At 45.5% G+C, this 14650-nt stretch overlaps 1 protein-coding gene across 1 annotated transcript in view; it reads left to right on the forward strand.

Annotated features, from left to right (window-relative positions):
- The window catches only part of LOC118081151 (uncharacterized), a 52791-nt gene that overhangs the window by 527 nt on the left and 37614 nt on the right, over positions 1 to 14650 (forward strand). The window lies entirely within an intron of this gene.

Below are 14650 nucleotides of genomic sequence, written 5' to 3' on the forward strand. Positions count from 1 at the left end.
TTCCACGGTCCTCCCTCTGCTCCGACTGTCCTTCCCTCTCGCCTGCTCCCTGCGGTGGCTGCAAGGGCGATGAGTGGGTTCAGGGGGCGGCAGCACAGGCACAAGCTCACGCTCTCCCACCGGCGGAGAGGGAAGGCGAGGCAGGGGGGGGAGGAAGAGCAGTGCAGCAGGGAGGGAGGTGCCCCTCTCACTTTGCAGCCCCCTGGCACCCTTTGCAGGCCACTACTCCTGCCCCCAACTTTCCTCTGCTAGTGCCATTGATAAACCTATAAGCCACCACCATCACCGCATCTTGTGGCAATGATGTCCATCCGATTCATTTAGCAAGGAAATACCTTCTTTTGCCTGCCCCAAATCAAGTTACACTATGCCTGCACATGGAGGTTCTGTTGATCTGTCACGGCTAATAAAACAGTTGATAGATCTATTCCACGGAGGACGCATCTGATCTTTCCCCAAGCTATCAAAGCTAGTGACCTCTTGGGTCTGCGTGTAAATAAGTGAGAGAGGCTTATGCCTGTTTCTTTAAAGGTTTTATCTTCCACCTTCCTCAGTAACACTGCTGAGTTTTCAGATGAAGGCTGAGAGTTGAAGTGGGTGACACTTTTGAAAATGCAGAGGGAAGGGGGATTCTTTGGAAGTGGCAACTGGAAATAAATTAATGGTGATAAAAATGTTGATGACAGTATTGTAAAAGACTAAGGAAGGCAAAATTGAAATTAGTTATTACTCTTTAGATTATTACTCATTTCTATACTGCTTCATATTTTTAGGGGGGGAAATCTCAAAGTAATTTGAGAGAAATCTCAATGCAGTTTGTGTCCATAGGATGTTGAGAAGTTTAATTCTGTAGATCCAGGAGTTCTCTCCTCCTGATAGTCTTAGATTTGATTGTTCTTTCCTATAGAGCAAGAGGAACATTTATGGGCTTAAAGCTGCATTGATTTTGGAGGCTACATTCCAGTGTGCTTTGTGGCCAATATGTCCACATGCATGCACACACAGAAAAGAGATGCAGACCATAAAGTCACATGCACACATGCCAAAAGTGCTGCAAACACTCACCCGACATGCCATCTTGCATACATACAAGTCTTGCAAACACAATTAGCATGTTTACTCCTTCTATCCCCAGTGCTGGGGTGGGGGAGAAATAAGAGCACAAGAAGACCCTGCTTAATTAGCAATGAGATCTATCAAAAAAGACCCTTCTGATTGTTCTTTAGAAATATCCTCTTTAAAGAGCAGCCAGAGGGATAATTTATTTCCAGATCAGGGTTTCTATCCCATCTCAGCACTGTGCTGATTCCTGCTGAAATTGGAGTTTAAAATATCTCTCTAAGGGCCCTTTAGGCATCTTTCTCTCCAGGACAGTCACAGAGAGCTACATCCTATGATCACATCAGGAGATGGAAACTGCAGGGACCAGGAGGACACATCTTGAGGCTTGGCAGGCCATATGCAGTCAATGGACTACAAGTTACTGTACAATATCTTCAGTCAATAGAGTTTGTGACCATCAAATTAAAAATATTTTTGAGTGAGTTGTTTGATTTTGTTGGTCAATATTCCTTTTGTTTGTTTCTTAGGCTGTGCAGATACCATACATTTAAAGCATGTAACTTTCCCCAGAGAATCATGGGAACTGTAGTTTATTGCTACAGTTCTCAGCACCCTTAACAAACCAGCTCTCCGTATTTCTTGGGTGAAGCCATTTACTTTAAATGTTAGGTGGGTCTATCACAGCCTTAATCATATATAAATATCTGTTGTTGCCTTTCCAACATGCTTAAAGTTGCAGCCAGGATCAGCATTCCCTGGCCACTGAACATGCTTAGGGTTGTGATCATATCTCCTGATGTTCTTACTTTTCCTAAACAGCCACAGCGGACTCTGAATTTAATAATAATAACAACAACAACAATAATAATATTTTTTTAAAAATCTTTTTTATTTATACCCTGCCCTTCCCGGTTCAGAAACCAGGCTCAGGCCCTGCGGAAGAAGATCAAGTCCTGCAGGGCTCTAGTCTCATGGGACAGAGCATTCCACCAGGTCGGAGCCATCACTGAAAAGGCCCCATCACAAAGCAGAAGCTGTGTTGGAAGAGGTGTCCTTCCACCAATGCCTTTTTTCCTCCTCTAAATTGTCTCCATTTATGAAATGCTTTTTGGTCCCCACTGAGGTAATTTTTTTGGCACGTCTTGCAGCCTCAGCAATCCTATGTGAGTTGCATAGAATAACACTGGCCTACCTTGCAAGGTAGACTTCCGGTCTACCACCATTGCTGAGCGGCGAGGAAACCTTGACTCCGAGGTTCCTGGCGCTGTGGAGGAGGGGGGGCATGAGAGCGGACCCCCAGAAGAACCCCAGATCGAGCTTTCTGGGGTCGTGGAGACTCAGCTGAGCTCCAAAATGACTCCTTCGCCCCGGTAAGCTCTTTTTAAGAGCCCCGAGAGCGAGCAAAGTTGAGACGTGGGTGCCTTGAGTGGACTCGCTACCTCTGTAACGCGAAGCTCCGAGCCGACAGCACTTTGAGCAGCAGATTCTTCCAAATTTGAAAGAAATCAGGACTTTGGACACTGTGAGTAAAAGAAAGGGATTTTTAATTTGAAAAAAATTGGCCACAGGAGGAGATTTTTAAAACGGAAGTCAATCTCCCCCATTGAGAGAACTGAGACACAGTTATCTTGCCTGAAGCCAGGAAGACTGACAGGAAGCTTTCAATCCGCAAAATGTGGACCTAAAACCTCTCCCCTGAGGCAGGGTAAAGGGGAGAAGGGTAGAATTTAGTGAAATCCCTGTAAAAAAAACTATTTTGGTCTGAGGAAAGCCCCCCTGTAAGCTGGGGTCGGGTCCCTGGAGGGATCAGCGAGCCGCCATTATGACATCATAAAAGGAAGGAATCTATTTACCTGTTTGAGGTTGTGAACTGTTAACATTGAAGAGAGTGCAAAATATAAGACTGAAGCTTGACAAATGTTCTCTTCATAAATGGACATAAGAGTGATAAGATATGAATAAGATCCAAAAATGAGAACTTGTAACCAGGTCGGACATAATTTTTGTTTCTGAAGTTTGGAAATACGAAGCACCATTTCCTGCTCTCTAAACTGCACTGTTCCCATGAAATCTGAGATGAGCAGGATGTCAGTAGTCACAACATCATCTGACTTAGACTCAGACTTTCAAAAGGAACTTTTGGAACTGCTTTTGGACTTTGTAAAGGAACTGCATCAGAATAATAAACAGACTGGTAAAATAAATCAGAACTGTGTGGAAAGTGAAAAAGGATCAACTCCAATAGAGAACGAAGATAAGCAAGATGTGCAACTACCAGCCCTGGATAATAGAATTGAACTTAAAGAAGATGAGGAAGATGTATAGAATACTATTCCCCCAGTGAGAGTGGAGGAACAGGACTTATGTTTGACTTGGGGAGTCCTCAAGGAGGAACCAGCATGGAATAATGCCCTCCTAGTGAGAGAGGGAGGACAGGATTCATGCTGTCCCAGTTCGGGCCGCATGATCTCCTGCAACGATTTCGCAAAGTTTTTTGCAGATAAAGTCGCTCAGATTCGGGAAGAGGTAGACTCCGCCGTGGGAGCAGGGCCGGGGCGGGGGAGTGCTAGAGCCCTGTCTAGTCCAGTTGTGTGGGATAAATTTCAATCTGTTACCTCCGAGGATGTGGACAGGCTGCTTGGACGAGTGAAACCAACCACCTGTCTCCTTGATCCATGCCCATCCTGGCTTATAAAAGCTAGCCGGGAACGGCTGGGCGATGGGCTTCGCGGGTTGGTGAATGCTTCTCTCTGTGAGGGAGCCTTCCCAGACCGGCTGAAAGAAGCGGTTATTAAACCGCTTCTTAAAAAACCATCTTTAGATGCGGCCAATATGGCCAACTATCGCCCAGTCTCAAATCTTCCATTCTTGGGCAAGGTGATTGAGCGAGTGGTTGCTGAACAACTCCAGGCACGCCTGGAAGAAGCGGACCATTTGGATCCCTTCCAGTCAGGATTCAGGCCTCATCATGGGACTGAAACTGCCTTGGTCGCACTGGTCGACGATCTCCGGCGGGCTAGGGAGAGGGGTGCCTCTTGTGGGGTGCCTCATGGTTCTGTCCTCTCCCCCATGCTTTTTAACATCTATATGCAGCCACTGGGAGAGATCATCAGGGGGGTTGGGCTGGGTGTCCATCAGTATGCTGATGATACCCAGCTCTACCTCTCTTTTAAATCAGAACCAATGAAGGCGGTGAAGGTCCTGTGTGAGTGCTTGGAGGCGGTTGGAGGATGGATGGCGGCTAACAGATTGAGATTGAATCCTGACAAGACAGAAGTACTGTTTGTGGGGGACAGGAGGCGGGTGGGTGTGGAGGACTCCCTGGTCCTGAATGGGGTAACTGTGCCCCTGAAAGACCAGGTGCGCACCTGGGAGTCATTTTTGACTCACAGCTGTCCATGGAGGCACAGGTCAACTCTGTGTCCAAGGCAGCTGTTTATCAGCTCCACCTGGTACGCAGGCTGAGTCCCTACCTGCCCACTGACTGTCTCTCCAGAGTGGTGCATGCTCTGGTTATCTCCCGCTTGGACTACTGCAATGCGCTCTACATGGGGCTACCTTTGAAGGTGACCCGGAAACTACAACAAATCCAGAATGCGGCAGCTAGACTGGTGACTGGGAGCGGCTGCTGAGACCACATAACACCGGTCTTGAAAGATCTACATTGGCTCCCAGTACGTTTCCGAGCACAGTTCAAAGTGTTGGTGCTGACCTTTAAAGCCCTAAATGGCCTCAGTCCAGTATACCTGAAGGAGAGTCTCCACCCCCATCGTTCTGCCCGGACACTGAGGTCCAGTACTGAGGGCCTTCTGACGGTTCCCTCGTTGCGAGAAGCCAAGTTGCAGGGAACCAGGCAGAGGGCCTTCTCGGTGGTGGCGCCTGTCCTGTGGAACGCCCTCCCATCAGATGTCAAATAGAAAAACAGCTACCAGATTTTTAGAAGACATCTGAAGGCAGCCCTGTTTAGGGAGGCTTTTAATGGTTAATTGTTTTATTTCATTTTTCTGTTGTAAGCCGCCCAGAGTGGCTGGGGAAACCCAGCCAGATGGGCGGGGTATAAATAATAAATTATTATTATTATTATGCTGGGGGTGGATTTTAAGGGGAATAAAAATTGAAATAGGGCTGAAAAAGAGAAACGCAGTTGGATGGTATTGTGCAACAGTTAGAGAATTGGGGAGGCAGCAGGGGACGAAGAAGGGAGAGTGGTGGATAGATGGGGAAAGAGTGGGAGTGGGGTGAGGAGTAATAATGGAGTAATAATGATTAAGAGGGTCCGAAACTAGAATGAATTAAGCAGAAGCAGAAGCAGAAGCAGAAGCAGAAGAAGAAGAAGAAGAAGAAGAAGAAGAAGAAGAAGAAGAAGATTTTGGATTTGATATCCCTCTTTATCACTACCCGAACGAGTCTCAAAGCGGTTAACATTCTCCTTTCCCTTCCTCCCCCACAACAAACACTCTGTGAAGTGAATGAGGCTGAGAGACTTCAGGGAAGTGTGGCTAGCCCAAGGTCACCCAGCAGCTGCATGTGGAGGAGCGGAGACACAAACCCGGTTCCCCAGATTACAAGTCTACGGCTCTTAACCACTACACCATACTGGCTGATTCATTTGGGAGACCTTAAATCCAGGGGAGGGGGGTCTGAAATAGATTTTAGTGTTTAAATGTTATTATGATAGAAGAAATAGTATTTGAAGGTATGAAAATTTTTCGGGTATAAACTTGAGACTAAGGGGACAAATAGAGGATAGATGGATGGGGAAATAAATTGAGATTGGGGTTAATTGTTGAATCATAGGTTGAGGGTAGTTGATGTTTCTTAAAATAGAAATAGTTATGAGATACTGAAAAAATATGTTAAAATGATTTAAGATAACAAATGAAAATTGCCTAATTTGGATTTTAAATGGACCCAGGGGGGGGGGGAATTGAGGAAGTCTACAACGTTAAGCAAAATGTTGGAAATGATATGCTTTGTTTTTGTTTTTGTCTTTTTTGTTTTTGTTGCTCTTTTTGGAATTTTTTGTATGTTTAATGTTTGAAAATCAATAAATATTATTTGAAAAAAAGAAATATCTATTAAGATAATGGCCAGGTTCAGATGACTTTTCATAGCCTGAAAACCTGGGATACAAATAAGCACAGTTTTTAATGCATTGCTGCAGCAAACTTACACTGAAACCTATGTTGACCCAAGATTACAATAAGAACTGTAGCCATTACCACACTCTCCTGGCCCCCACAACCAGAATGCATCACTCCAGGAAGGACTCCCACACAACCTTTAGTGAGAGAGGGGGAAAGAGGACTCTGCCTCGGTAGTTGCACAAATTGACATCTGTGGTCCTGCACTGGCAGCAAGGCTAACAAACAGGAGAACTGGGAATACTCTAGTCCCATCTCCCCCCGCACCTGCCAACTGACCTAATTGTCCCAGTTTACCTCATGATTGGGCCAGCCCTGACTGTGACATGTGATCTAACCAGGCAGTCTCTTATGAGTCATAACTAACAAACTTTCCATTTTGCCCAAACCAGGGAACTACAGCTGCCAGCTTTGGAACAAGCCGGTATATTAAGCTAACTTCAAACTGTGTTTGGTCAAAACAGGAAACTCTGGTTGATCAGTGGCTTCGTGGTTTGACTGTTCCCACTGCAAAGGGACTGTGCACTCAGGTGAAAGGCTTCTTCAAATCCCTCCTCATTGAGTCGAGACACAATAATTCAGAATGGGCCAACACATGTGAAGCATTCTGAATATACTTTAACAGGTAGTCCTGCGGAGGCCTACTAGAAAGCAAGCGGCATTCAGTTCAGTGGGACTTACTTCCATGTAAGCATGGATAGGATGGCAACCTACAGTTCTGTCCAAAAGCTCCTTAACATTATTTACTCACCCAGGGTCTCAGCCAGTCAGCTTATTGAGCATTTCCTGATGTTATAATCTGCATCCTGCTCTCTGTTCCACGAACCGTGGCCTGTGGAAGATGTGGTTATGAAGTCCCCAAAGTCTGAGCAGGATCCCTTGGGCACAGAGAATATCCATCTCTCTGCAAAGTCTGAGGGAGGGAGTGAAGAAGAGGCTACCTTTCTAGGTAAGGGTTGGGATCTGGGTCCTTGGGTGCTTTTGTAATTTCCTTTCCTCTTCCTGAAATTCTCAGACAATGAGATTGCCAGAACCTCTGAGTCAGCCTTTTCCAGACATCGTTAGATTTCCCTCCAGACATCGCTAGATTTCCAGGTCCTGTCACCCACAGCTAACATGACCAATGGGATGACTGTGGAGGCCACAGTCCTTCCACAGTGGGGACATTGGTTTACAGGTGGGAGTTGATCACGGTGTGGAGTTGCCAAGCGTGCCTTCCTGTTAGCATGTTTCTCCTTTGCATCCCGAGTTCAAGTGTCCCCTCGCCCACAGCCAGCATGGACAATGGAATTATGGGAGTTGTAGTCTAACATCTTCTAGAGGGCATCAAGTTGGAGAAGGATGCTGTGGGAGGAAAGCCCAATGATCAGCCCCTAGGCAGAAAAATTCTCTTCGGACCAAAGTAGATGCAACGTTAAATGCATGGAGAGAGGAGAGGGAGAACCATTACATCTAGGAAGCTGACATGCTTTCTGTGATGGAATGGTTGACATAGCACAATCCTGAATTTCTCCCATAGTTTTCTTCCCCATGATGTTTCTCATGCCATGGGTATAAACAGAAGCATTGAATTTGTAAGCATGAATTGCACAGTTGTGTGGAGGGAGGGCTAGTAAAAAGAATAATAAGTGAATTGCCTAAACTTGCCAATCTTACACACTGGGGTTGTGTATGAGAGTGAGATCATAATTTATAGTGCCCCTGTAACGAAAACCATCCCAAGGAAAAGGAAATGCAAGAAAGCAAAATGGCTGTCCAACGAGGCCTTACAAATAGCGGAGGAGAGGAGGCAAGCAAAATGCAAGGGAGATAGGGAAAGATACAGGAAACTGAATGCAGATTTCCAAAAAACAGCAAGGAGAGACAAGAGGGTCTTCTTAAATGAGCAATGCAAAGAAATAGAGGAAAACAATAGAATGGGGAAAACCAGAGATCTGTTCAAGAAAATTGGAGATATGAAAGGAACATTTCGTACAAAGATTACCATAATCAAGGACAAAAGTGGTAAGGACCTAACAGAAGCAGAAGACATCAAGAAGAGGTGGCAAGAATACACAGAGGAATTATACCAGAAAGATATGGAGGTCTCGTACACCCCAGGTAGTGTGGTTGCTGACCTTGAGCCAGACATCTTGGAGAGTGAAATCAAATGGGCCTTAGAAAGCACTGCTAATAACAAGGCCAGTGGAAGTGATGATATTCCAGCTGAACTGTTTAAAATTTTAAAAGATGATGCTGTTAAGGCACTGTTTCTCAACCTTTTTTGAGCCACGGCACACTTGTTCCATGAAAAAAATCACGAGGCACACCACCATTAAAAAAAGTTTAAAAAATTTAACTCTGTGCCGCCCTATATTGACTATATAATTATGACTGTAATTTATTCTGTATCTCTTCCTCTCCCCGCTTTTTAAATACCAGTAAATGAAGCCAAAAGAGAGACAACAGTGCTTAAATGCACAGATGTTTAAATGCACTTACTTGCAGGCATGCTAAGGTAGATTTCATTCGGAGGGAGGGGAGGAGAGGTGGAGAGAGGGAGAAGGGGAGGGAGCGCAGCCCAGAGCCGGCTCCACTCGCACTCTATTGTTCCAGGCACCGAGGCGAGTGGGGGTGGGGAGAGAAATAAAGAAGCTGCAGGGAGTTGCTTACACGCACGTAAACGGGTGCTGCTTTATTTCCCTGCACGGAGGAGGGAGGAGGGAGGCAAGCTGGAAAGCTCCGCGAGGGAGGAGGGAAGAAAAGCTCTGTGAGGGAGAAAAGCCCCGTGCATCCCCTATTCCTGCACGGAAAGCAAGCGGCAGCCGCTTACATGCGAGTAAGCTGCTCCTGTTTTCTTTCCCTGCAGGGAGGAATGTCCCAGGAAAGATTGGCGGCCGCCAGGCGTCGCGGTACACCAGCCAGCGTCGGGCGGCACACTACTGTGCCGCGGAACAGCGGTTGAGAAACGCTGTGTTAAGGTGCTACACCCAATATGCCAGCAAGTTTGGAAAACTCAGCAATGGCCAGAGGATTGGAGAAGATCAGTCTACATCCCAATTCCAAAGAAGGGCAGTGCCAAAGAATGCTCCAACTACCGCACAACTGCGCTCATTTCACACGCTAGCAAGGTTATGCTTAAAATTCTACAAGGCAGGCTTAGGCAGTATGTGGACCGAGAACTCCCAGAAGTGCAAGCTGGATTTCAAAAGGGCAGAGGAACCAGAGACCAAATAGCAAACATGCGCTGGATTATGGAGAAAGCTAGAGAGTTCCAGAAAAACGTCTACTTCTGCTTCATTGACTATGCAAAAGCCTTTGACTGTGTCGACCACAGCAAACTATGGCAAGTTCTTAAAGAAATGGGAGTGCCTGATCACCTCATCTGTCTCCTGAGAAATCTCTATGTGGGACAAGAAGCTACAGTTAGAACTGGATATGGAACAACTGATTGGTTCAAAATTGGGAAAGGAGTACGACAAGGTTGTATATTGTCTCCCTGCTTATTTAACTTATATGCAGAATTCATCTGCGAAAGGCTGGACTAGATGAATCCCAAACCGGAATTAAGATTGCTGGAAGAAATATCAACAACCTCAGATATGCAGATGACACAACCTTGATTGCAGAAAGTGAGGAAGGGGGCTAGCCTTTGATGGGTGCCAGCCGCATTGTTTCCCTCTGATTGGTTGCAGCTTTCTTTCCTCCTCCCTCCCTCCTCCTAGAGCCAAGTGGAAGGGGCCTGGGCTTTGTTTGTGCCAGCGTGATTGCTCGACGGTAGCCATTTAAAGCTGCACCTCTCCGTCCCTCCCCTGCTCACTGCTCCTTTTGCCGCCGCCACCAAAGTGGGGCCCGAGAGCCCCGAGAGTGAGCGGGGTGGCAGACATGGGTACTGTTGGTCTGTTCACTTCCTCCATTGAACAAAGCTTCTAGATCCGGTGGACTCTGAGCGATCAATTTCTCCTTAAAAAAGAAGAAATTTGGACAATTTGGATACCGTGAGTAAAAGGGATAAATTTTAAATTTGATCAGGACTTTAATTCGGTCACGGAAGAGATTCTAAAAAGGAGGTCAGTCCATTTCCGCTGTGGCAAAGTGAAAGCGATTGAATTTTTACTGCAGCCGGGAGAGAAATATTTTACTGCTAAACTTCCAAATTATGAACTTTAAAAATCCCCCCTGAGGCAGGGTTAGGGGGGAAGAGATAAAATTGATGTAGAACCCTGCAATAACGGGAATTTTTTTTTTACCATTTTCCCCCTCTCTGGAAGTGGAGACCAGGTCAGAGCGGCTAGACTCCATTGTGACCTCATAATAGAGAGGATACTTTTAACTTTTGTTTTCCTATTTGGAGCTTTAGAAGTTACTGTATTGGTCTGAACTGCTATAATTGATTACAATTTTCTATATTGCAACATATAAACCTGTTCATCTGTTTGGAAACATAAATTGCCTTCTCAGGCACAGAAAATACATTTAAACTGTCTGCTTAGACTGATGCTGTTGTATTGCTTCCAGCTATCTGTTGCTGGCTGTTTGCTATATCATGGCTTGACCTTGAAACTCTCAGCTGCCAGCTGCTGTTTTTGTTATGGCTGCAGAACCAACTCCAAGTGTAAAGCAAAAAATAGTAACAAGGAGGGCCTCCAGAGATCAGTCATTTGAAGAACAAGTTTTAGGAATTTTGGGAGAAATTAGAAAAGAAGTAAGATCAAATACAGAAGGTTTGCAAGCAAATACAGAAGGATTGCAACATCTTAGCAAAGACGTAAAGGCCAATACAGCAGGCTTAAAAGACATTAAAAAAGAAATTGGAACATTGAGGAAAGAGGTTCAAGAAGTGAAAAAAGAAATTTTGGGAGTGGATGCAAGAGTTATGGAGTTGGAATCAGTGAAGATTTTGGATCTGGAAAGACAGCAGGAATCGGCTCGGACGGCAATTGCCTTTCTGCAGTTGAGAGAGAAGGAATCACATTTAAGATCACGAGGTCTTCCAGAAATTGAACAAGGCAATTTGAAGGAAATCTTAATTCAATAATCATAAACGATTACCTGGTGGTCTTCCAGACTAAGGAACAAAGAGATAAAATTTTGGGACTGCATTATAAGAAGAATTTAAAGTTTCAAGAACACCAGGTTGTGCTCTTTTTAAAAAATTCCCAAATTTTTCCTGCAATTGAGGAATAATTACACAGATCTGGCAAGTGCCCTAAGGAAGAAAGGGATCTTTTTCCGCTGGGAATTTAATCAAGGCCTCTTCTTTAAATATCAACAAAGGAAAGTATTAATTAGAACAGTAGAGGAGAAGAGGTGATTCTTGGAGAAGAACGCTATAGATTTTGAGTCGGAAGTAGGACCAGGACCAGGATTGGCAATGGGAGCAGCGCAGTTATTAGGATTGGACATAGGAGCAGGAGCAGGAGTGGAAGCAGCGCAGTTATTTGGATTGGATATAGGAGCCGGAGCTGGAGCTGCACAGTAGATCAGCATGGCCTTGAGAATATGTTCATGGAATGCGAATGGTTTGAACCTAGGAGCCAAAAGAAATCAAATTCATCACGTGTTGTTAAAACAGTGATGGGCAACCTTTTGAGCTTGGTGTGTCAAAATTTGCCAAAATACCGAGCATAACTCGGGTAGTGTGTCACTTCGAGAAAAAAACCACAATTTCACGATATATATAGTTTAAATAACAAAAATGTATAATTGTAATATATAACTGTATTTAAATAAACCAATAACTAATTATTTAACCTAACCTAACCAAAAACCCTTTTTATCACAAAGTGCCCAGAGCTGTTGAGCTTTTGGGGGGGGAGCTGCTGACCAAAGTTTGGGAGGCTTTTGGGGGTGCAAAAGTTGCTTTGCTTTTTGGGGGGTGCCCCAAAGCGGCTGCGCTTTTTTGGGGGGGAAAGAGAACATAAATAAATGACGAATAATACCTTCGCTGGAACTAACACGCAGCACCAACATGGTCTGCCAAAGCAGCAAAAGACCCAGCACAGAACGGGTTAAAAAACAAACACTGTTACACCCAATCATAGTCTGCCAAAGCACCAGAAAAAACAGCACAGAAAGGGTAAAAAACCAATCTCTGGCTACCAGCAGCAACAACAACAACAAAGGATCCGGGTTTTAACAGGGGAGACAAGCTGTAGCGGAGACAAGCTGTAGGAGGAGTGAGAGAACAAATGGGGGGGGACAACAACAATGGGCCGATGGGGCGCATGCCAGCAGTGAGGGCTCTGCGTGTCACGTCTGACACGCGTGTCATAGGTTCGCCATCACTGTGTTAAAACAAAATTTGGATGTGATATGTTTACAAGAAACTCTACTTTAAAAGGTTTCTAGCCCCTGTCTCTGGATGTGCAAAAAAGAATTTGGAAGTATTTGTTTTCATTCTTGGGGGCCATGTTATTTAGTGACCCTCTCTTTATCAAGAGCTAACTTCAGGGCTATGAGAGGCTAAGGCAGGGGTCCCCCAACTTACCTTGCCGAGGGCTGGTGCTGCCAGCACCAATCACGCTGCGGTCCAGAGCGTGTGCCCATACGCGGACGCACGCATAATTTCCGGCACACCTCCGGGTTGCCGGAACACCAGAAATAGCTTGTGTGCATGCGCATGGGCCTCCTCCGGCCCGGAAGCGCACTGGAAATGATGCACATGTGCGCAAGCTATTTCCGACGCTCCCGGCGACCTGGAAGTGGGCAGCTGTGCTGCGCCACACCATGCTGGTAAGAGGGGGCGACGGGGGTTGCCGGGGGCCACATAAAAGAGCCTCACAGGCTGCATCCAGCCCCCGGGCCTTAGTTTCGGGAAGCTTGGGCTAAGGAAAAGCCTTTTGTTTGTTTTTAATTTAAAAAACCCTCAAAATGTGACAAATGTTTGTGGGGCCTCCACCTGCTGCTGTTGCTGCTGCTGCTGCTAAGGGAGCCCTCGATCTCTGCCTCAAATATCTGCCTTGATGGTAGCAGGATGGGAGAAGTCAAGTGCCCAGAATCAAAACAGAAAAGTATTTTCTGCATATTTCTGGAATTAAATGGGTATGTCTGAAACCTTAGACAAAGTTCAGGTTGACAAAATGGAAGCTGTTGTTCATTAACCAATTAATGTCATATTTATCACTGCTGAGGAAAAGAGTCTACCCTATACAATATAATGATGTCCTAAACAAACAAATCAGATATATTTGCCTTCTGGAAGGTGGGGCAAGACGCTGAGGGAATCTGTATTATATCTGGAGGAGAGAAGGGGGGGAGGGAGCTCAGTGCACTCAGAAGACACCAGTTGTTGGTTGGAGTTGCATCTATAAAAAGTGCATACCCTTTGCCTTTCCATAAACAAATGGGGAGGAATGATGAGCTGGAATAGCTGTCTAGAAGGAAAGGTAACCTGGGAACTTCATGTTGATTGACCACCCCAGCTCCCTGACCCCAAGAAAAGGCTCATCTAGGGAGGCAGCTGCACATTACAACTAAACTCCATGTTATGCTGTCCAATAGCTATTTACTCAGACAGGGCTATTTTCATTCAGTTCTTAGTGTATCTGGAAGGGGGAGTATTTTTTACCATTCCTTCTCTGCTTCGTTGCAGTCCTGACAAAAAAAATCTAACCTCCACGCCAATGCTTTTAGCCCCAGAAAAGGAGCTCCCCTTGGTGTCAAGGGAGGGGTCCAAGGGAGCATCTGGAGCCCTGCCATTGCTTCTGTCCCTGGCCCCTTCCCCTCCTCTCTCGACCATCCCAGGGCCACTCTTGACTCCACAGAAGGAGACGGGATCTGTCTGTGATGGTGAGATGTCCTGGCTGGCTGAAGGACCACTTCTTGTTTCCTGGAGCTCCATCCTTCTTTCTCATGCAAGGTGGAGTCATAAAGCAGGTGAAGGCTGAGCACACCTAAGGGTGACAGGGGGGGGGCTGGATTCTGCTTAACCTTTGCCCGTCTGGATCAAAATCCACACACAAAAAGGGGCAGTGTGAGAGCACAATCAGTTTTATGGAGCTGCGCTGAAAGGCATTGCTTTGTGACACGAAGAGCCCCTACTCAATAAACAAGCATTAAGAGAAATGAAACTATATACACTATATATGTATTTGTATTTGCAGGCATTTATGTAAAGGTTGCCCCTTCAGCAGACACCATACACACAGACATAGACTACCAAAATCAACACAATCACTTCTGCAAATGTCCTCACAAAACACTTAATCACAGTTTTTCCTATCTATTAAAAGAGCCGCTGCTGCACATTACCAAATGTAGATTCAGGTAGGTAGCCGTGTTGGTCTGATGTAGTCGATATATGTGTGTGTGTGTGTGTGTGTGTAAATAATAAAATTGTCCTGTAGCACCTTAGAGACCAACTAGGTTTGTTCTTGGTATAAGCTTTCGTGAAGTGTGCATGCACACGAAAGCTTATATGTACCAAGAACAAACCTAGTTGGTTTCCAAGGTGCTACAGGACA

This window comes from Zootoca vivipara, chromosome 2 (assembly GCF_965207765.1).
Source record: "Zootoca vivipara chromosome 2, rZooViv2.hap1.1, whole genome shotgun sequence".
NCBI lineage: Eukaryota > Metazoa > Chordata > Lepidosauria > Squamata > Lacertidae > Zootoca > Zootoca vivipara.